The sequence below is a fragment of the Protopterus annectens genome, chromosome 2.part1, assembly GCF_019279795.1.
Source record: "Protopterus annectens isolate FY-2018-M chromosome 2.part1, PAN1.0, whole genome shotgun sequence".
NCBI lineage: Eukaryota > Metazoa > Chordata > Ceratodontiformes > Protopteridae > Protopterus > Protopterus annectens.
Genome location: NC_056729.1, coordinates 678,728,731 through 678,750,525, shown reverse-complemented (window position 1 = coordinate 678,750,525; position 21,795 = coordinate 678,728,731). Strand labels below are relative to the sequence as shown.

Sequence of the window (21,795 nt, the reverse complement as noted above, 5' to 3'; positions counted from 1 at the left end):
TGTGTTAAAAGCTAAACTGAAGTCTACAAGGAGCATCCTCACATAGCCCCCCTGCTGCTCAAAATGACAGTGCAGTGTGTAAGGCAGTGGCCATGGTGTCTTCTGTAGACCTACTGGTTGTATAAGCATATTGGTGTGTATCCGAGATAACTTGGTGACTGTCCTTGATGTGTCGCAGAACTAATTCAAAACACTTCATGATGACTGGAGTAAGTGCAACTGGATGGTAGTAATTGAGACTACTGATGACTGATTTATTTGGCAGTGGAATGATCATGGTTGACTTCAGACAAGATGGAATAGTAGACTTAGAAAAGGTTGAAAATCTTGGTGAAAACTCCACAGAGCTGGTCCACTAATACTGTCAGCACCCATCCCATTTGATTTTTCAGAGTGTTAAATTGTCAGGCTAATACTTTAAAGTTTGTTCTGACATATTGTGAAAGTATGAGAAACTTTTTATCTGCATTTCTTTTTGTGAAGAAAAATGCTTTAAGTAACTTAGTTTCTCCAGTTGCACAGGTCACTACTCATTGTTTTCTATTAGCAATCATCACGCTTGTGGTAAACATCATTGGCTATGATACTGCCACTGCACAAAGCTTAGGTCACTGCTCAATATTTGCAGCGCATGTATAATTCTGTTGATATGTCTTCCAGAGCTGTGGCCACTGGTACTGTTTTGAGGAGGCTTGCTTGGCTACGTTCTGAAAACCTCCCAGACAATTTTAAAACATGAGTTTAAAATTCTCCTTTTGATAGAAATTGTGTTTGACCCCTGTGCTGCAGAGGTAATCAAAAAGTGTGATGAAAGGTGCAAGCTGATCCAGGGAATTTAAGATTTTCAGCCCACCTTTTACAAATTGTGTAAGGGATTTTCTTTCTCCTCATCCAGTTTTGCAAAAAAATGGAATAAACAGTTTCAATAGAGTTCAGGTAAACAGACGTTTAAGAAGTGGCAAGGAAGTTCCAAAAAGAAGTCTCAAACCTCCCAAAACCAAAGACAGGCCAACAAGTCTGAATGACTTTTTGTGACCTTGTGACCCCCTTCCCACCCTGGCCCCTGTTCTCTTCCAGAAAGTCTGAATCTCCATTTTCTGTCTGGCAACAGATTGTTTCAAACAAGTGGGTTCTGCATATCATTCAACAGGATTACAAATGGCAGTGGGAGGAAGTTTTTCTTTTCCAAGTGTTAATTCCTCATTCTGTAGATCAGACTTCATGTTTCCTCCTGTTCTTCATCACATTCTGCCTCAAGGAGTGATAGAACCAGTTCCTCCTTCCCAGGTGGGGAAGGGGTTTTATTGAAGGATGATAGTGCAAAAGAAAAAAAAAAAAGAAAATGCTTGGAGAACAGTTCTGGATCGTTCTTTCCTAATCCTTTTTGTGATGGTGCCCAAATTCAAAATAATGTCACATCTCTTCTTCTCCTTTCAAGTTTCATGACGGTACTAGACTTTAAAGACCAATTCATGCAGACTTTAGGCCTTTAAGACTGTGTGTCTGAGTCACATTATCAGTTTTCTGCCTTGCCCTTTGGACAATCCACTGCAGCAAGAGTGTTCACAAACTATCTGTCTCCAGTTGTAGCTTATTGCAGGCTACAGGGTATCCACATTTTTCAATATTTAGATGACTTTTTTATCTTTGCAGGGCCTTTTTCAAAATGTCAGTCTCCATCTTGGGTGAGAAATCTCTTGCACAAGCTGAGATCCCAAGAGAACATTCAAAACTTTTTCTTGACTCCCTCACACAAGATTATGTTGCTGGGATGGCAACTAGACACTTCAGTTCAAAGAACTTTTCTTCTACAGGAAACTCCTGGAACAACCTCATGTTGATCAGGATCTGATGCAGGAATGGTTAAAAAGAGGTGAATTTAAACCAAAAGATGAAAGGTTAATATTGGCATACCAGGGGTTCCCCTTCAAAACATCTAAAACCCATAACATCTAAAATCATAACATCTAAAACCCATAACATCGAATGCAGAACATCTAAAATGTGCATCACAAGATCAAACACTACTAATCACATGAAAATAACATCCCCTCCACATATAACGACACCAAACACACTTTTTACTACGTTTCTGCAGGGGGCAAGCCCCCCCTGCACACTCCCCCCATGTGGGGGGCTCTGCCTCCCACCCCCCCACCCCTGTAAATTAAATATACCAACTCCATGATCGCACTACAGTGGGAAAAAGTTAATTTCCTAGCTCCACTGTATCACACTCACCATGAAGAATGTACACACAATGTATATATCACTTACCTGTGTGGCCTAAAAAACACAGAGTGGCAAAATAAACACTGTATAAATAGTATAAATTTCTACACTGTATAAATAACTATAGAAATAAAAACTACATTTCATAGTGAATACCTTAAGATTAACATATTAAACTATACCATTTACACGTTTGATGACACACTATTACATATACATTTTAGATGTTATGAAATTCGATGTTATGGATTTTAGATGTTATGGTCTCAGTGTTTTGATATTAGATGTTATGAGTTTTAGATGTTTTGAAGGGGAACCATACCAGGATAGCAAGCTTATATTCATGTTACTTTACAAAGTCCATAGAACATGTGGGAGAATCAGATTAATGCAGGTTTTGTAAAACAGAACTGGAAACAGTCGCATAGCATGTTGATGGGTGTGATACTCTAATGGCAGAGGACCTGTAAACTGAAAAAGACTGTTGCATTGATGATTGTGCAGACATTACAATATTAACGTAGCTGTGAAGCTTTGGAAACATGAGACACGAAGCATTATGGATAATGATGTTTATATACATGGGATCTCCCATTACCAAAGTTCAAAAAATAGATACAGTTACAGAAGGAGTTGATTTTTGGGCACGTTGTGGGTGCTGTGAAGAGCACTTTTGGCTAACAGCAGATTGAAGCAATACTGATTTCATGAACTTTCATCATACTTTGACTTAAGAATGTGGTTCATTCTGCTTATGGTACTAGAAACCCAAAAGACTTGGAGAAGTTAAACTGGGAGAAAAAATACATCTTTATCTACAAGTATTTCTAAGGTTTTCCATTCAGACTTTGGTCACAGTAGGGGAATATTCTCATGATACCCCTGGCAAGGCTCCACATGAGGATGCAGTAGTATATGAAATCTCATTGGTCTCAGGTTGATAGGTGTTTACTAGGCTAATGCCCACAAGGGGCTTTTTAAGCCTAGCCATGCATCCCAAATCTCTGACAACTTCTGATACCCTTGAAAAGTGTAAGCAGGGGTTTGGGAGATGAACCATTTATAGGTTACCTGTGTCCATTAGAGATATTGGTGCCAAACCAGAGGTGAATTTCAGGTTGTCCATCCAATTGTTCAAGTTGCACTGGAGTTGGGTTAGGGAGGAACTCTGCTTTACATGGATGGGGACCCTGTTCCATAGACGCGGTAGTCTGGGATATATACCTCTCTCTCCAGCAGGACCTATTTATATCGCAGGTAAGGTTTAAGTCTTTAGAACGGGTAATTCTGATGCTGTTTGTTTTGTGAATATGCAGGAGATCTGTATGCCAGGCATACATCTCCCCCCAAAAACCAGTAGGAGACGGAATACAGGGTAGAGCCTTGATGTGGTCTGCATAGGACACTTTACTTATGCCCTGTATTATTTTAGTGATTATGCCCTGTATTATTTTAGTGAGGAACCTCTATGGACGTTCCAATTGTTGGATGCGCCTGGTTAGGTACATACTAAAGGTGGCATTGTACTCTGATAGGTCTGATGAATGCTGAATACAATGGAACAATGACTTCCTTGGACCTAGATGCCATACCTTTGTTTATACGTTGTGCAATGTAGAATGATTTCCTCACCACTGTAGACGCATGATGGTCAAAGGCTAGATTACTAGCTGTGTGTGTCCCTAAGTCCCTGACTACTGGGTCAACTCTGAGAGGTGTGTTGTCAGTATGATAGTATCCTTTGGAAAGTCATCCATCCCTGATAACTATTATGCATTTCTTGGCATTTAAGTTTTAGTCCATGGCTCTGACACCAGTTGTTTCTGTGTCAGCCCCTCCCAGAGAACATTTGTGCCAGTGTGACATTCACTGACCGCTCGTAATTTGCAATCATCTGCAAATTTAGTCAGCCAGAAACCATTGACATTGGCCTTGACTTCTGAGAAGTAAATGCCAAAAAGGAGCGGTCCAAGGACTGATCCCTGAGGGACTCCACTTGTGACTTGCCTCTTTGTAGAAGTGAACTTTCCAATTCTAACTTCCTGGGTCCTGCTTGTGAGTCAGTTGGCTGTCCACTAGGTGACATACAAGTTTGTACCTAACCTCTTGAGTTTGTCAACAATGCTTGAGTGGGGTTTTGTGTCATATGCCTTGGCCAGGTCAAGGTAAGCAATGTAAACAATTTTGCCCTCATCCATTGCTTTAGTAAACTTTTCAAAGAAGTCCACCAGGTTGAGTAGGCATGATTTGCCATTGATGAAACCAAACTGGGTTAGGTCCAGTGTGTGGTGGTTTACTGCATCTCTGTTAATCTCCATGATAAATTTTTCCATGGCTTTACATATAAGACTAGTGAGACTTATGGGTCTGTAGTTTTCATGGTCTGTAGTTGGCCATCTTTGTGCAGAGGGTTAACTTTTGCTTTTCTCCATTCATGAGGCATGAAACCTGTTTGGAGGCTACAGTTAAATAGTAATTCCAGAGGCCCTGATATGTCATGTTTCATGCTGTTTAGAAGGCATCCTGGGATATTGTCTGGGCCCATTAATGCAATATTCTTGGTCTTAGAGAGAGCGTTAAGGACCTGTGTTCTCTAGTGATAGTAAGGGGGAGTTATATTTGATGATATTTCCTGAGGGAAGGTTGAGAGGGAGAGAGGTGTAAAGTTGGAGCTGATTTTATCAGCCAAGATGTTTGCTTTGTCTTCTGGCTCAGTATAGGTGACGTCATTTACAATGAGTTGCCTTTGAGGGTATGGACATAGCTAAAGAATGCTTTGTGGTTGTCCTTGGCCTGGGAGGCCAAACCTACCTCAAGTTTGGCTTTGGTAGACTTTATTTGTCCTCTGAGTTGTTTGCTTAGTTTGATAAGAGTGCTTTTGTCCTGATGGGTGTTGCACCTCCTAACTTTTGCCATGATTTTCTTCCTCCTGTTAATACAGCCTGTTGATTTTGTGATTCCACCAGGGTGGCTTTTAAGTTTTGAGTTAGTTCTGTACTACTTCCTGGTGGGTACAGCTGCCTCTCTGCAACTATGCACCCTTTATCTTTTCAGATCACAATGCTGGAGTTTGTCTAAAGAGAAATGTTTTGGTGGAGATGAGATATTTTTAAATCCAGGTCTCCCTTTCTCCTTCCCTGGTCTAAAGTGGTCACTCACCACAGACGCTTTGGATTCTGCTTGGGGAGCAATTTTGGGAGGGATAAAAGTGCATAGGGTATGGAACACCAAGGACAGATGCAGGCACATAAATATCAAGTGCATGCATCAAGGCACTCAACTCTTAAACCATGTTTGGTTCCCAGGACATCTTCAAGTGGTTACAGACAATATCACAGTCATGTGGAACATCAACAAGCAATGGAGAACCAAGACTTGCATCTTTTGCAGACTAGCCATGTTAGTTTGGGATATAGCTTCACAGCACAGTCCGACTCTAAAGGCATCCTACATTTCATCAGAGCAAAACTGTGAGGTAAAATAGCTTAGCAGGCCAGGGCAGACCCTCACAAATGGAATATAGATCAGAGGGAGTTCCTCAAATTGACTGCTTTGCCTCTTCTCTGAACAATCAACTGGCAAAATTATTTTCCAGGACTCCATGCAAGAAGGCCTGGAAGACAGATGCCTTTTTTTTTTCCTTGGACTGGAATGTCCCTGTATGCCTTTCCAGCCATACCTCTGATATCCAGTGTACTTCTGAAGTTTCAGAAGGAATCTTCAAGGTCATTGTGGTGACTTCTCATCCAGGAAACTCTGGTTCTCTCTTCTTTTGGAAATGGCCAGGGTCAATTACCACAATCTCCCCTCCCCCCAAAATGGAGCTACACACAAGACCGGGGGTGTTTGATAAACCCATCAGTCCTCTTCAATTTACTGCTTGGTTTATAGGGTCTTAATTCCTTTTAGGCACCTGTTTTCTGAGGACTTGCAGCAGGTACTAATGAAGGCAAGAAAGCTTGCTAATCGAAAATCATATTTTAACAAATGGAAAAGGTTTCTAGTTGGTGCCAGCAACATAACCAGCACCCATTCAGGACTAGTTGTTCTCTGGTTTTACAGTATGTTTGTGAGTTACTATCCTATGACCTGTCTTATTCCTCTGTCAGGGTTCATTTATCAGTCATTTCAGCATGTCTGCCCATGGATCATTATTTCATGGCAATCTCATGACAAAATGTTCTGGAAAGGGGGTTTGCATAAGAGGTATCCAGGTAAACCTGTGGCCCCTCCTTGCAATCTTAATTTTTTTTGGTAGAGAAGCTAACATTTGCTCCATTTGATCCAACTAATGTGGCTGACGAGGTTCTTAACATGGAAAACTGTTGTACTGATTACTCTGACCTCTGTAAGAAGGTGTCTGAGTTTCAAGCTCTTGTGGTGAGTAAATGTACTTTATTTTCCATAGGAACAGGGTTTAAGAGCTAATCCTTTTGTTTCTAAAGTGGTATCAGAGTTTACTTTAAGCCAAACTATCCATCTTCTCATTTCCTTTCCTGAACCAAAAATTAAGGGAGAAAGGGTACTGCATACTTTGGATGTTCATGGACAGCTCGGGTACTGTCTCGACAAAATTAAATCTTTCAGATTCATGGATCAGGTGTTCATTTTCTGTGAATGTAAGAAGGGACAACCTGTATCAACACAGACTATTTCCAAATGGTTGTCTAAGGCTATTACCTTTTGTAATGCTCACCATGACAAATCCCTTCCAAGCAGGGTTAAAGCCCACTCTACCAGGGCCTTGGCTTCATATGTGCCTTTTTGGAAAGGGTTGGATTCTAGAAGCTGCTGCTTGGTCCTCTGTATAAACTTTTACATAGCACTATAAGCTTGATTCATTTTCTAGGTCAAGATCAAGTTTTGCTAGGATCATTCTCCAGGTGTTCCTGACACTTCTACCTCCCAAATATAGTTAGCTATGGTAATCTACCCATATAGCTAAGGCTACTGCAGCAATGATCAATGTGAAGGACATAGTACAGTTGTGTAAGCTGAACTTAACATAACAGTAGATGTTGAAATGATCACAGTTGCAGTAGCCACTCCCTCCAAGCACCTTGTTTTTGGTGTGTTCCTTATGCCAGAGTGTGGGCTTTTTTTGTTATTCCTAGTATTGTCCTTTCAGGGTTCAGTTTCCCTCTCTCTGTGACAGGAATGCTTTAAAGGTCTTTGCACCCAAACTTTTAGTCATCTCATCTCGTACTGCTTGACAGTTTGGGCACTTGGAAGGTGCCCTGAAGCTTTGGAAGCTGTCCAGCTGTTATATCCTTGGCAGGATATAACCCATATAGGTCTGACTACTGCAGCAGTGATCAGAAATCTACTGTCGTGGTAAGCTCAGCTTACACAACTGTACTTTCTTGTGGCTCAAAGCCTGTTATGAGACAATAGTTAAATAGTGGTTCCAGTTGCCTTGATGGGTCATATTTTAGATTATTCAGGAGACATCTTGCAATATTATCAGGTCCCATTGAGGCTGTGTTCTTGGTCTTAGCAAGCACAGCTAGGACATGTTCTCTATAGTTGAAACGGGTTATGTTTGAGGGTATTTTGCAGGATGGATGGAGTGAATGAGGGATGTTAAATTAAGAATGAATGGGACAGCTGCATGATTCAGAACTGCAGGGTATTTCAAAGTACAGGAGGAAGGGGAATGTTACAGACCAAAACAATATGGAGGATGTGCAGAAGTTTAACAGATGTATCACAGGCAGGTAATCTAAGCAGTGAAAATCTGAATTGTCTGCCAGATATGGGCAGAAAGAGCAAATTTAAATTAAGGTGAAGTAATGCAGAGACACTGGGATGATGTGGAATGTCATACTGCAAGCCCTGCATGGAAGGAGACAAAATCAAGAAAAACAGAGGGGGTAGCATGCCAATAAAAGAGATGAGCAGGAAATAACTCAAAAAAGACAACCACAAGGGGGAGATGAGAGAAAAATGTGCAAGGGAAGCAAGTGGAAAAGATTTATCAAAGGGAAGGGGCAGAAGAATGAGAAGCCTCGCCCAAGGAAGCATTAGGCAGAAAAACAATAAAAGCAGAGAGAGACAAAGAGCTGCAAGGAGATGGGAGGGAGGATGGTGTGTTGTATGGTGTTTGTAACTCAGATGAGGAACTAAACATGATGGATAAAAGCATGTTTGATGGATGTCAGAACTGAAGAGGTGGAGGGCAAGACTACAGAATGTGGTCAGAGAAAGGAGGAATGTTAATAAGTGAAAGGAATGGACACTGAAAGGCGGGTGACTGTTCAGTACTGGAAGAATGTATTAAATGAATGGGATCCTTATCTTATAAAATATACCTTGAGGAACACTTCAGAAATTTACAATGAGATGAACCTAACCGATTCAAGGGAAGAGTGATTGTGCAATGCATTCAAAGGGCAAATGGATAAGTCACCAAGATAAGCAATCTCTTTTCCATAAGTACTTACTGATGTGCAATAAACTGCAGTAAACATAAGTTTAATGACCAAGTCTAAGAAAAGTTAAGTAATTGCTAATGTAACAGCTAGGAGGCATGAAAAGGAATGTATGAGGGAAACCAGGGGAAAGTAAACGCAGAGGCAAATGTTTAATAAAGGAAAATTGGTATACAAAAGCATAGAAAACGGCAGTAAAACTACAAAAAAAAAAATGTTGGACTATCACACAAATGAAGGTGGCACACCATAGTGGTGAGAGAAAATAGGGAGGGCAGACCAAAGAATGGGAATGCTGCAATATAAAAAGACTGTGACATTAGTACTGGGTTGGCATACACTGTATCTGTGTGAGGGACACTGGAATGGAATAAAAGAAAGTCTAAAAAGGCCTGTGTCTGGGACATACCCTTGCCCATGTAAGAGCCAAAAGGCAGGTGTCCAGGAGCTAGGGATGGATGGGGAAGATGGATCCAAACATAGGTAGCTGCCAATTCAGCTTGGAGGATGGGCCCAGAAAACTAGCTATGCTGGATGGCAGCACCCCAGACAGCAGAGAAGGGTGGCAAAAAGAACGAGGAAGATGCATTTTATTGCGTGGAATATTTGGGGGGGGGCATCAAATCCTATCAAAAGTAGGAGAATGCAGGGGAAAGTTATAGGATGAGGGGAGACATTGTTCGATTATTAGACACAAAACTGAAAATTAGAAATGGAAAAAATATGTTGTTATGACTACCCAAAGGGAGAAATGGACAGCAAGGCAAGAAGCGGAAAAGGGGGAGTAGCAGTTGTATTTTGCAGATAGTTTCAGGCAGCCATAGAGAAAGTGATTAAAAAGTGGGATAGATGGATAGTGGCAGGGAAGCGTGAAAAGTGCATGCTGGGCAATAGGAAATGTGCACTAAACAGGGATGAAGGATTCTACAAGATATTTTTTGCTAACTGGGCACGGACCAGAAGAGGTGGAGTAAAGGTAATGGGTGGGGGGGGGGGCTTAGTGTCACCATGGAACAGGAAGAAGACAGGATATACAGAAGGAGGTAATATAAGCAAAAAAATGAGACAAGAACTAGCCCAAGGAATGAAAGTGAGGGCATCTGGACATATGGAGGGAAAGGTATCTGAGAGACCTTCACAATAAACATTATGGCACAGGATCTTGGGGAAGGAAAACCTGGTGTACATAATGGAACAGATCCAGGTATAAGAAAGACTCTTATATTATGCAGTAGTGAAACTTAAGGCAAGTGTGCAGGAACAGAAAACAACGAGAAGGGTATACCTATAAATGGAAGGAAATGGAGGACAAAGAAGCATTGCCGATGAGTGCAGTAGAAAAGAAGGAAGGTTGATAAAGGAGTTGTAGAGAGAGAGAGAGATGTGGTAGAAAAGGAAGCTGTAAGAAATGAAACTAGAATGAAAGCACTACAGATCAGGGAAAAAAATAGTAAGAATGAACTTGGAGAGTAAAACTGTGGAGCAAGAAATTCAGCAATGGTACTTGAAGTACTACTGGTGGGTAGCTGGGGAGAGTTGAAAGAAAAACAACTAGCCAAGAAATGCAAGATTAAGCATGCAGAAAGAGATGCAGAGTGTAAATGGAAGAGATGGAGAATATTTAGAAGATAAGGTAATCAGGGGAATAATTCAAGAAGTACTACAGGATGATTTACAAATGACTGGAAGGAACAGGATGATTTACAAATGACTGGAAGGAACAGAAGTCTCTGAATGGAATGGGGAAAGACTGTTGAGGGATATGTACTGGAGGACAGAGACTAGCAGAATGCAAACGTGCAAGGGATGAGATAAGGAAAGCCTTATACAAAATGGAGAGGAAAGCTGGAGGGACATATGTATTCCCCATAGAATTGTACAAATGAGGAGGAGAGGAAATGTGTAAAGTTTTAGAAGAGGAATACAGGTCTCGGGCAAAATATGCAAAAAGATGAGGGCCAGGATGCCTATTTTAGCTAAAGTCAGGAAGGAAGGGAGAAGGTGAGAATTTATAGGCTTGCCTGTGATTAATGTAGATATCAGTATTTTGACAAAGCTACTAGGAGGAGGACTGAATTATTGCCAAAAATAATGCAAGTAGAGTAAAATGGCTTTGTGAGGGAAAGGAAGGTAGAAAAGAAAAAAAAAAACTGGTGGTACCTGTTGGTATTTATGCAGTGGGAGGAAAAGAAGCAGGAAGGGAAAGTTGGGAAGTGTCCTTTTTGACTTGTAGAAACTCTTTGATATGGTGAGGTGGGAATTCCTATGGAAGACACTGCAGCAAAGGCAGGTAGGGGGAAAGTTCATACACTGTGGATACAGGCTATATACCAAGACCTAGAAACTGAAATAGTCATAAAGTGAGGAATATCTAAGACGACAAGGGTAGAAAGTGGGACTAGACAGGGGGGTGCTCACTATCTCCAGGCCTGTTTATACTTGTGATAGAGGAGCTGGCAGTGAAAGTCAAGATATAATTTAGCAATGCATGACTAAAAGGACAGGATAAAATCTTAGTTTGTGTTATGTGCAGGTGACTGCATATTGATATCAGATGATATGGCTGCAACAGTGGGAACTGAGAGACATTCTATATGTTTTAGAAAGTGGCAGGCTAGAGGTGTAATAACAAAAAGTAGTAATAAGATTAGGGAAGGGGAAAGGGAAAGTAGATGAGTTAAGAGGCAGAGTTCCCAAGTACCTATGGCGTCAATGCAGGGAACAAGGTGAAAAAAAATCTGAAAATACTTGGAGCAAGTCGGGGGGAAAACCTGAGGGATACTTTCTTGGTGTGGGGCTGGAGAGAAGGCTTATCTACATTACTTGGGAGAATTAATGCAGCAAGGGTGATACTATCAGTAATCCTCCACCTACTCCACAACATAAGATCATAGGGATAAAAAGTATAACAAAGGCAAAAGACAGAGGACTGAATCAATAATGGTAAGAAGGAAAGAGTGAGCAGGGCAAAAATGAGAATGAATAGGAAAGGGGGGGACGGGGGCTCCTGCATAAGCAAACATATACAGTGACATGTGACATCATTCACTGGATAGAAATGGATGCAAAATAGTTAAAGCAAAATGTGCAAGAGAAAAATATGGAGAAGCTTGTTAAAAAATAAATCTAGAAAACAGAATGAGGAAAGGAGGGAAGAGAAAAGTGAAAAGACAAGGAAAAGCATAACCGAATACTACAAGGCTGGACATCTCATAATTGGAGGAAAGAGAGGGTGAGCTCTAAAGGGAAATCAATGGAGACAGAGAATAGGAATAGGGTAGGAAATGAACAGCCAGCCACTCATGAAATGTGGTGCACCATGCATGAAGACTCCAAGTTAATGTAAATTCTCAAATGTAAACCCCAGTTCTGGGTTGTAACCAGTGGAAACTATAAGATGTACTGTATTTAAGGATATAAGCAAAAACAGGTCAGCTGGTGGTGGTAGTAAAGTGCACAATGCATGTGGATTGTACTACAAAGGTGAAATGGAAATGTTTTGCACATTACAATTTAATACAATAAACAGATCCACTGTTTTTCAGTCTTCTAGTGAAGATAAAAACATAGATTGTGTATTCCAGTGCTGTCTCCTCTTCTCCAGTTTATAAACTGTTGGCTCACCAAGCTTTGTATTGGGCAATTATTGTTTGCATAGCAGCCAGTGTAGTAATTTCAGTTATTGGATAGCTATTGAATGTTTAAAAACATTTGACTTGCATCATGCAAAGGTATATTTTTCTGCTTTAAAAATAAATGAATGAGTACTTAATTGTAAACTAATACCACATAGGGTTTTCATTTGCAATGTCTTTGTCTGTCGATGCTAAAACTACAGTGGTGTTAAAAGTACAGAGGAAAGGAAGATTAAGAATTTGGTTAATGGAAAAAAGACTAAAGATTTTAAAAAATTCAAAAAAAGGAGCATCGTAAATCCAAAGTTTCCACTATGCAAAAACAGACCAACAATGGGAGTAGAGGAGTGAGAGAATCTGGAAACTGCAGAAAAATACAAAAGCGGACATCCTCCTCTAGTTCTAGGGACTTCAGTTTCACTGTTTGATGCTTGAGTAATGTCAATAGCAGTCCTTAAATCTGTCCAAAAAGGTGTGCTTTAACTGGAGTAAACTTGCAGCCAAAATATATTTAAAGACATGCAAGTTTATTATATTTTTTTTTCCAAGGGCAGAGCCCATTGCAGTCCTCTGTTTGGGGGGTTCGCACACAGAGATGGCACCAACTCAAGAAAGAAGGAATCTATGCTGTTTTCTTTTTCTAAGAGTTGGTATGATCTGAGTAGTATATTTAAAGAAGGGAGTATGAAAGCAGTGACCTCATGTAAAATAGAATTAAGTTAACCTCAATGGGGTTAATTGCTGTGTAGGTGGACTCTGATCAGTGAACTGGGCATCAGTGTCAGCAATATGGCAAAGCAGACCACAAAGCAACACTAATATTTGACTCTGAAAACAATATTAAGGCAATACCAACATTGCTTCCTTTTAAAGAATCTGCTGGGATTATATTACAGAAAGAACAGCCAAGTAAGCTGAAGTGTACTTAAAAATATTTTGACAACTCCGCACACTGTTTTGATTTATGAGATCTGAACAGCAATTGAAACGCCTTCAGTTCCTCAGCCAAAAGCTTTACAACTGCATCAGCTGTTCTGTTAGACCAGCCTTGGCTGTTTTTGAAATCTGGTACTAGTAAAGCTTCCCTCAATTCTAGCAAGGGCCAAGAAGGATAGGCAAAGATCACCTTCACCACTGTGCTCTGATGAAGAGGAAAACATTTCCATGGCTTAAATTGGTTCCCCACCAGGGCTGCATTCAGACCATGAGGACTTATCCTCCTCTGGATCTCCACCAGAAGTCACAAAATGTGGGAAAACTGTAAATGGTATGATATATTGTATTGATTTGCCTTCAGGGTCCTCTTTGCCCTAAACATAGGTACTTTGAGATAATGAGATCCAAGTAGACAAAATGGTCACTTTTCTTTCTGTTTGCTGATTTTGAGGATCTCTGTAAATTATCAACATCCTGGCCCACAAATCCTTGCTCCTAAAAAGACGGAATTTACTGGGCCTCATGTGACACACCCAGTCTGTATGCTGATCAGTTAGTCTGTATCTCTTCTTATGATAGGGGAGTTATGTTCCTTAACATGTTATATAACACGTAACTTGGCTGTAAAGGTCCTCGAGTCTTTGGATTATGTGACAGTCATAATTAGATAGCAGGATTCAGTTCTTGTGGATCTACTGTATCACCAAATCATAGCATTTACCTTGCATTCAATCTATTTTTCCACTTCCTCAGCCATCTTTTTTGTTAGCAGTCTGCATCTGTGTGAATAGTTGTATTGTCATGAAAAGTGTCCCATATATATCGCTGACAGCACCTAAATCAATAGGCATTGCTGCTGTGGGGATTTCTTTGGTTCTGTCCATTTCAGTGACTGCATGATATGAGTTCATCTATGTAATGACACACCTGTTCTTCCCATGTTCTTCATGTAGCTTTCAATCTCTAAATAATAAACTCGTTTAGACTTTTGTAACTCATTCTTAGCTTTTTTGCTTGTTGTTTTGATCTCATTTGGGTCTGTATGTCCTACCAGAGCTTGTGTGCACTCTTTCTGGACATTCAAGCTGCATTCCACATACAAAAGACATGCTGGGTAGTTTGTTACATATATATCATACGTGCTTTTGTCCCAGTTGCCTGGGCCATTGTTGAAAAGGATGAGAGAAAGAAATTCATTTATACAGTTGAATTAAAAATCTAATGTTTTTTGAACAGTGCTAAACACTGTTTTTATACGTTTTCCTTAATTTACTATAGAATACCGCTTTGTTTTGCATCATATATTTTGATACTGTTGTCTAAGCTTTTTATCATTAAAGTACAAGTCCTGGGTTTTCAGGACTTGGTGAAATGTTTTCTTCCCCCCTCATACCAATATGATGGGTATGTTTTATGAAGTGGTGGGAATACAAAATAATATTTGCTATAGTGTTTTCAGCATGGTTGGTATGAGTTTTTTTTTTTACGCCATATTACAGTTTGAGAGCAGTACTGTTTTTCCATGAAATCACACACACGGGTAAGAAAAGTTTTCTCTCAGGTGCTACAAAATTGTTCTCTCTGAACTCATTGTTATTGAATTGCAGCAACATCTTCACTGGTACCTATATCAGTACACCATAGGGCAACTGAATCTATGAAGCCAAAGTGGTCTCCACTAAGGTTAGCCACTCTAAGGCGTTTGATCTTGAAGACCTTACAAGGTTTTATCTGAGATAGATTAGATTCATGAGTTTGTTTTCAAAAACCCACATGGTTGTTTTGTAAAGTCAGACTGACTTTCAGGAATTTTTATATGGTAGATAGCTCTAGATGTAACATAATTCATATATACTGGGTAGGCTATAGCTAGACTTGTCTCTTATAAAGCACAACACGTTTTGTCTTTAAACCTCCGTAGATGTGCAATATTGCATCATAATAGTGTCTAATAGTAGAGTACTTGCATAGATCTGCTGTAGGTGTAGCATGTAGTAGAGACCACAGTCATTACTTGACGTCTAGCATAAATAAAGATTAATTTGAAATGCAGTTTAATTCTTTTTTTTATATAGAAGTATCTTTTCTTTATACAATTATTTGCAGTGAATATATGGGAAATTTGTCTAATATAGCTTTGCTGGGTTGATTGCAAGTCTGATGACACTGTGCTTTGGCAGGGTATGATTGTTGCAACCCCATAATAGTAATTTTTTTTACTTCTCATGTATGTATTAGAATCATCATTGGAGGAAGTTAATGATTGATGATTTCTGATTCTGAGAAGCTTATTTCATGATATTGGATGGCACTATGTAATGTATGGAACATTTTTCTATTGATATTTTTAGTAAATGGTTCCCTTGACTTTATGTTAGTTGCCCCATTGATGCATTTCAGGTATCAAGTACAGGGTTCCAGGGTTTGATTGCCAGTTATGTCAAGGTGCAGATATCTTCTTCTCTTTCGGCTGTTCCTGTTAGGGGTCACCACAGCAGATCATCCGTTTCCATTTCTTCCTGTCCTCTACATATTACTCTGTCACACCAACCACTTGCATGTCCTCTCTTACCACATCCATAAACCTTATCTTAGGCCTTCCTCTTTTCCTCTTACCTGGCAGCTCCATCCTTAGCATCTTTTTCCCAATATACCCAGCATCCCTCCTCAGCACATGTCCAAACCAACACAGTGTCGCCTCTCTGACTTTGTCTCCACACCGTCCAACCTGAGCCGACCCTCTAATATACTGATTCCTAATCCTGTCCATCCTTGTCACACCCAGTGCAAATCTTAACATTTTTAACTCTGCCACTCCCAGCTCTGACTCCTGCCTTTTTGTCAATGCCACCGTCTCCAACCCATACAACATAGCTGGCCTTACTACCCTCTTGTAGACCTTCCCTTTCACTCTTACTGGTACCCGTCTGTCACAAATCACTCCTAACACTCTTCTCCACTCTGCCTCTACTCTCTTCTTCACCTATCTTCCACACTCATTATTACTTTGAACTGTTGATCCCAAGTAGGGGTTGGGAGGGTGGCCTAATGGTTAAGGTGTTTGCCTTACAAACACAAGATACAGGGTTTGAGTCTCACAAGGGATAATTGGCTAGGCTTAAAGTGGCTCGCAAGGGCAGTTAGCCTAGTACTAATCTATGAACCTATAAGTACTTAAACTCATCCACCTTCACAAACTCTACTCCCTGCATCCTCACCATTCCTCTATCCTCCCTCTCATTCACACACACATATTCTGTCTTAGTCCTGCTGACCTTCATTCCTCTCCTCTCTAGAGCATATCTCCACCTCTCCACGGTCTCCTCAACCTGATCCCTACTCTCACTACAGATGACAATGTCATCTGCAAACATCATAGTCTATGGGGCCTCCTGTCTGATGTCATCTGTCAACCTGTCCATTACCATTGCAAATAAGAAAGGGCTCAGAGCTGATCCTTGATGTAATCCCACCTCCACCTTAAACGCATCTGTCACTCCTACTGCAGACTTCACCACTGTCACACTACCCACATACATATCCTATACCACTCTTATGTACTTCTCTGCCACTCCTGACTTCCTCATACAATACCACAACTCTTCTCTAGGCACCCTATCATATACTTTCTCCAAGTCCACAAAGACACAATGCAACTCCTTCTGACCTTCTCTATATTTCTCCATCAACACTCTCAGAGCAAACATCACATCTGTAGTGCTCTTCCTGGCATGAAACCATACTGCTGATCACTAATCATCACCTCCCTTCTTAACCTAGCTTCCACCACTCTTTCCCATAACTTCAAGCTGTGACTGATCAGTTTTATCCCTCTGTAGTTACTACAGCTCTGCACATCACCCTTATTGATGATATTATATGTTATCAGGACCAACAGCCTTTCCATTCTTCATCCTCTTCGTAGCAGTCCGTACTTCCTCCTTGATAATCTGTTTCACTTCCCAATTCACTATCCCCACATCATCCAACCTTCTCTCTCTCATTGTCTTCATTCATCAGCCACTCAAAGTATTCTTTCCATCTGCTCAACACACTCCTCGCTTGTGAGTACATTTCCCTCACTATCCTTTATCACCCCTTACCTACTGCACATCTTTCACAGATCGGTCCCTCTGTCTAGCCAATCAGTACAGGTCCTTTTCTCCCTCTTTAGTGTCCAACCATTCATACAACTCTCCATATGCCTTATCCTTGGCCTTCGCCACCTCTCTCTTTGCCATACGTCTCATCTCCTTATACTCATGTCTACTTTCTTCATCTCTCTCACAATCCCACTTCGTCTTTGCCAGCCTCTTCCTCTGTATACTCTCCTGTACTTCCTCATTCCACCACCAGGTCTCCTTGTCCTCCTTCCTCTGTCCAGGTGTCACACCAAGCACCTTTCTAACTGTCTGCCTTACCATCTCTGCTGTAGTTACCCAGCTATTTGGTAACTCTTCACTGCCCCCCAGTGCCTGTTTTAACTCTTCCCTGAACTCCACCTCACAGTCACCCTTTTTCAGCTTCCACCATTTGATCCTTGGCACTGATCTCACACTTGTCCTCCTCTTTTTGATCACCAACGTCATCCTGTAGACCACCATTGTATGCTGCCTAACTACACTTTCCCCTGTCATCACTTTACAGTCTCCAGTCTCCTTCAGACTGGCCCGCCTACATAGGATATGATCCACCTGTGTGCATCTTCCTATACTCTTGTACATAACCTTATGCTCCTCCCTCTTCTTAAAATACATATTCACCACAGCCATGTCCATCCTTTTCACAATGCCCATTGAAATTCGCTCCAATCACCAGTCTCTCACCAGCAAGCAGAATCTGAGGGTATTGCTACTCAATGCTAGAAGTCTAAACCTCAAAATGCACTCACTCGAGGCACTCCTTAAAATGGAGAACATTGACATCTGTGCAGTGACAGAGACCTGGCTCAAGGCTCCAGAGAGTACCCCTGCATTACCAGGCTATAATTCATACCACACCTTTCGGCCACTTAACCTGGACCGAAACACTAAAGGCGGAGGTGTGTCCATATTCATTAAGGATATCCACACCTCCAGGCTAATTGCTCAGCATAATGCATCCGAGATTATCCAAGTGCAACTAACTCTGGGCAAGACCGCAATCCAAATTGTAGCTTGCTACAGATCCCCCACCATGCTCCAGGATTCCCACTCCTCATTTCTTGATACACTGGAAAATATTAGGGTGCAACCTAACACCCTAATAATGGGCGATTTCAACTACCCCACCATTAACTGGGAAAACTACTCATGCCAACTCTTGTGCTCAACGTTTTCTGGAATTCATAAATTCCAGTGCTTTGGATCAACTTATCCACACCCCCACCAGGGGCAGCAATATCCTAGACCTGGTTATTACCAACATGGGCAACCGGTGCTCCACACCAGAGGTCAATCCTTGTTGGTCAGATCCGACCACAATCTAATCACCCTAGACATCCACATCCCTCCCCCACCCCCATTAGGGAAACCACCGTAAAAAAGTTCTCCAAAGTCAACTTCACGCTTCTTAAGACAGAAGTGGCAAACTTCACGACACCCATGCTGACAGACAATAGAGGTATGACTGCTGGATCCTACACAAATGCACTTTATAAGCACTTACATGAGTGTATGGATCGTGCAATCCCTAACAGAACCAAGATGCTATCCTCCAAAAAAAAGGAAGCCGATCTGGTGGTCCCCTGCCATAAACAAACTCTACAACAGAAGAAAGAAACTGTTGCAAAAAAGACTAAAATCCCATGATTGGAGAAACTCCCTGGTCAGCCCCATTAAGAAGCTGAGATCCCTCATAAAATTCTCCAAAGCTAGTTATGAAAACAAAATCGTCACTGACTCTAAAGACAGCCACAAAACATTCTATAGCTATGTCAAGAATCTCAATTTCAACACTCAGATCTGCTCTGAGTTACAGCACAATGGCACTAAATATACAGAACTGATGTTGTCAACATCCTGGCAGATAGGTTCAGTGCTAACTTTACCCCCCCCCCCATCCCCTAAAGGGCCCATCTCTATACCAGAAGAATGCAAAGTTCCTATAATCATGGCTGCACAGGTAAAAAAAACACTCTCCAAAGCCAAGAACACAGCATCCATGGGACCTGACAACATCCCAGGCTGCGTTCTACATGAACTACAGAACGAACTGTCACCCCACCTAAGTACCATGTTCAATCATAGCCTCACCTCAGGCAATGTGCCCACGGAATGGTGCACAGCGACGGTTGTCCCACTCCACAAAGGGAGAGCCACCACGGACCCCAGAAACTACCACTCCATTAGCCTGACGAGCCTGGTCTGCAAGGCTATGGAACATATCATCATGGAACTTATAAACAGTGACATTGATAATCTCCAAACTCAGAACCCCACCCAATTTGGGTTTGTAAAAGGCAAGCACTCACCAAAGCCGTAGATGGAGGGTAAGGTGGTTCACACAGCCTATCTAGATCTCGCCAAGGCTTTTGACACCATCCCCCACTCTGGAATTATAGATAAACTCACTAAACTAGGTATAAATCCCTATGTCACAAGATGGGTTGCCAACTGGCTCACTGACAGAACCCACACTGTGAAAGTAGCAGACTCTAAATCCAACTTCAGACCAGTGACAAGTGGAGTACCACAGGGTTCAGTCCTGTGTCCTCCCCTGTTTGGTATCTACTTCTCTGAAGTACAGGCTAACACAGAAGGTCTGGCTAACTAAGTTCGCAGATGACTGCAAGCTAGGAGCCATAATCAAAACTCCAAAAGATATGGACATCCTACAAAAGGGCCTCGCTGAGACAGATGCCTGGTGTCAAAGCCATTGGGTCAAGCTCAATGCCAAAAAGTGCATTGTCATCCCTTTTGGCAAAAACTCTGTACCCATGAACTACCACATAGGCAGTAGTCTACTTAACACCAAAAGTGTGATGAAACCTTGGGACACAGGTGGACAGTAGTCTCTCCTTTGTTAATCACATCGCCACAGTAGTCAGGAAATCCTTTTACATGGCACACCTCATCACAAAAGGTTTCTCATCCAGGAAAAAGAGGGCATTGTTCCCCTCTACTTGTCACTCATTAGACCCATTATAGAGTGCAACGGCCCCTTTTGGTATGTACTTCACAAGACATCTACAACAACTGGAAAGGCTGCAGAAATACCTCACAAAGGGGGTTACTGGCCTCAAACAGATGCCCTACGTAGACCGTCTCAAAAAACTGCAGCTTTACTCTGTCTCATATCGCCTACTCAGAGGCGATCTCTGCCTAACACACAAAGCTATGTCAAACCCAGAGCTTTTGGACATGCTCCACTTAAAGAAATCCCAGTCCCTCCGAGCTACACGCTCTAGGGACCTAAACCTTGTCACCACAATAAACAGAACATGCTGGAGGGATAGATTCCTGTCCCAGACACTTCCCATACTCTGGAACAAACTACCTATCTATATCAAACAATGCTCCTCATTAGCACTCTTCAAGAAAAATCTTGAAGATTGGATGGGAGATAGGAAATTCACCCCGAGGATCACTTCTGTGGCTCTGCTCGACAGTGGCACAGGAAAATAATTTTCTTGGGTGGTGAAAGCCAGGGTACCTTTTGGCTAGGCTTATATAGGCCCTAGGGCCAATAGCCTAGTTACCTACTTGTGAACCCTTGGGTACACTCACCACCACTTCATCCAACTCGCTGCATCATTTTTCTTTCTCATCCATTGCACACCCAACTTGCACGAACAACATTCATCATTACACCATCAATTTTCAATTTCCATAAACATTACTCTCTCCGACACTCTCTTCACATCCAAAACACTTTTGGCATACTGTTCCTTCAGGATGTCAGGGTGAAGATATATGGACCTTTAAGCCTTCATTGTGAGCACCAGTTTGTGATGTTTTGGGCTGTAGTCTTTTGATCTGCATTGCTGACCAAGTAAATGTGCAAGCAGTGAATGGCCTTGAACAAATGTAAAATGCACATTTCTGCCTTGGCTTATAACTAATGCACATACTGCCACACTCACATAACCTACAAAACAGACTTATAGTCACCAGCTGTCAAGGATTTCAGAAATTTCAGTCAAAGACCAATAACCTTCAAGTGCCGTCTTACCAACAGTAACTGAGACTCTGCCAGCACTGTTTCTCTCTCTCTCTCCCACACACACACACACATACACACTTTACCAGGAGGGGTTATATGTCTTCAGTGCTAGACCCCTTTCCTTCTGACATCAACTTCATCTGTTTGGTATGCAGGTGTCAGTTACTGAGCACTTTCACACATGGCCAACCAATGTATTAAATTAGAGTAGTTTATAGTCAGTCTCCCTTAAAAAAGGGTAGGTGCTAACAGTTACACCAGTGTTAAAGTTACCATCATCCAGTAATAAATTAGGTACCAGCCACAAGCTTTTGTGACTGAATAAATTAAATCAATTAATATAAATTGATGTAAACAAATAAAAAGGTCCATTAAAATGCTAGCCAGAAACTGGTTGCAGAAGAAAGCATAAAAGAACG

At 41.4% G+C, this 21,795-nt stretch overlaps 1 protein-coding gene and 1 pseudogene across 3 annotated transcripts in view; one reads left to right on the top strand and one right to left on the bottom strand.

Annotated features, from left to right (window-relative positions):
- The window catches only part of MTUS1 (microtubule associated scaffold protein 1), a 2,531,455-nt gene that overhangs the window by 2,438,016 nt on the left and 71,644 nt on the right, over window positions 1-21,795 (top strand). The window lies entirely within an intron of this gene.
- LOC122795179 lies at window positions 415-604 on the bottom strand (annotated as a pseudogene).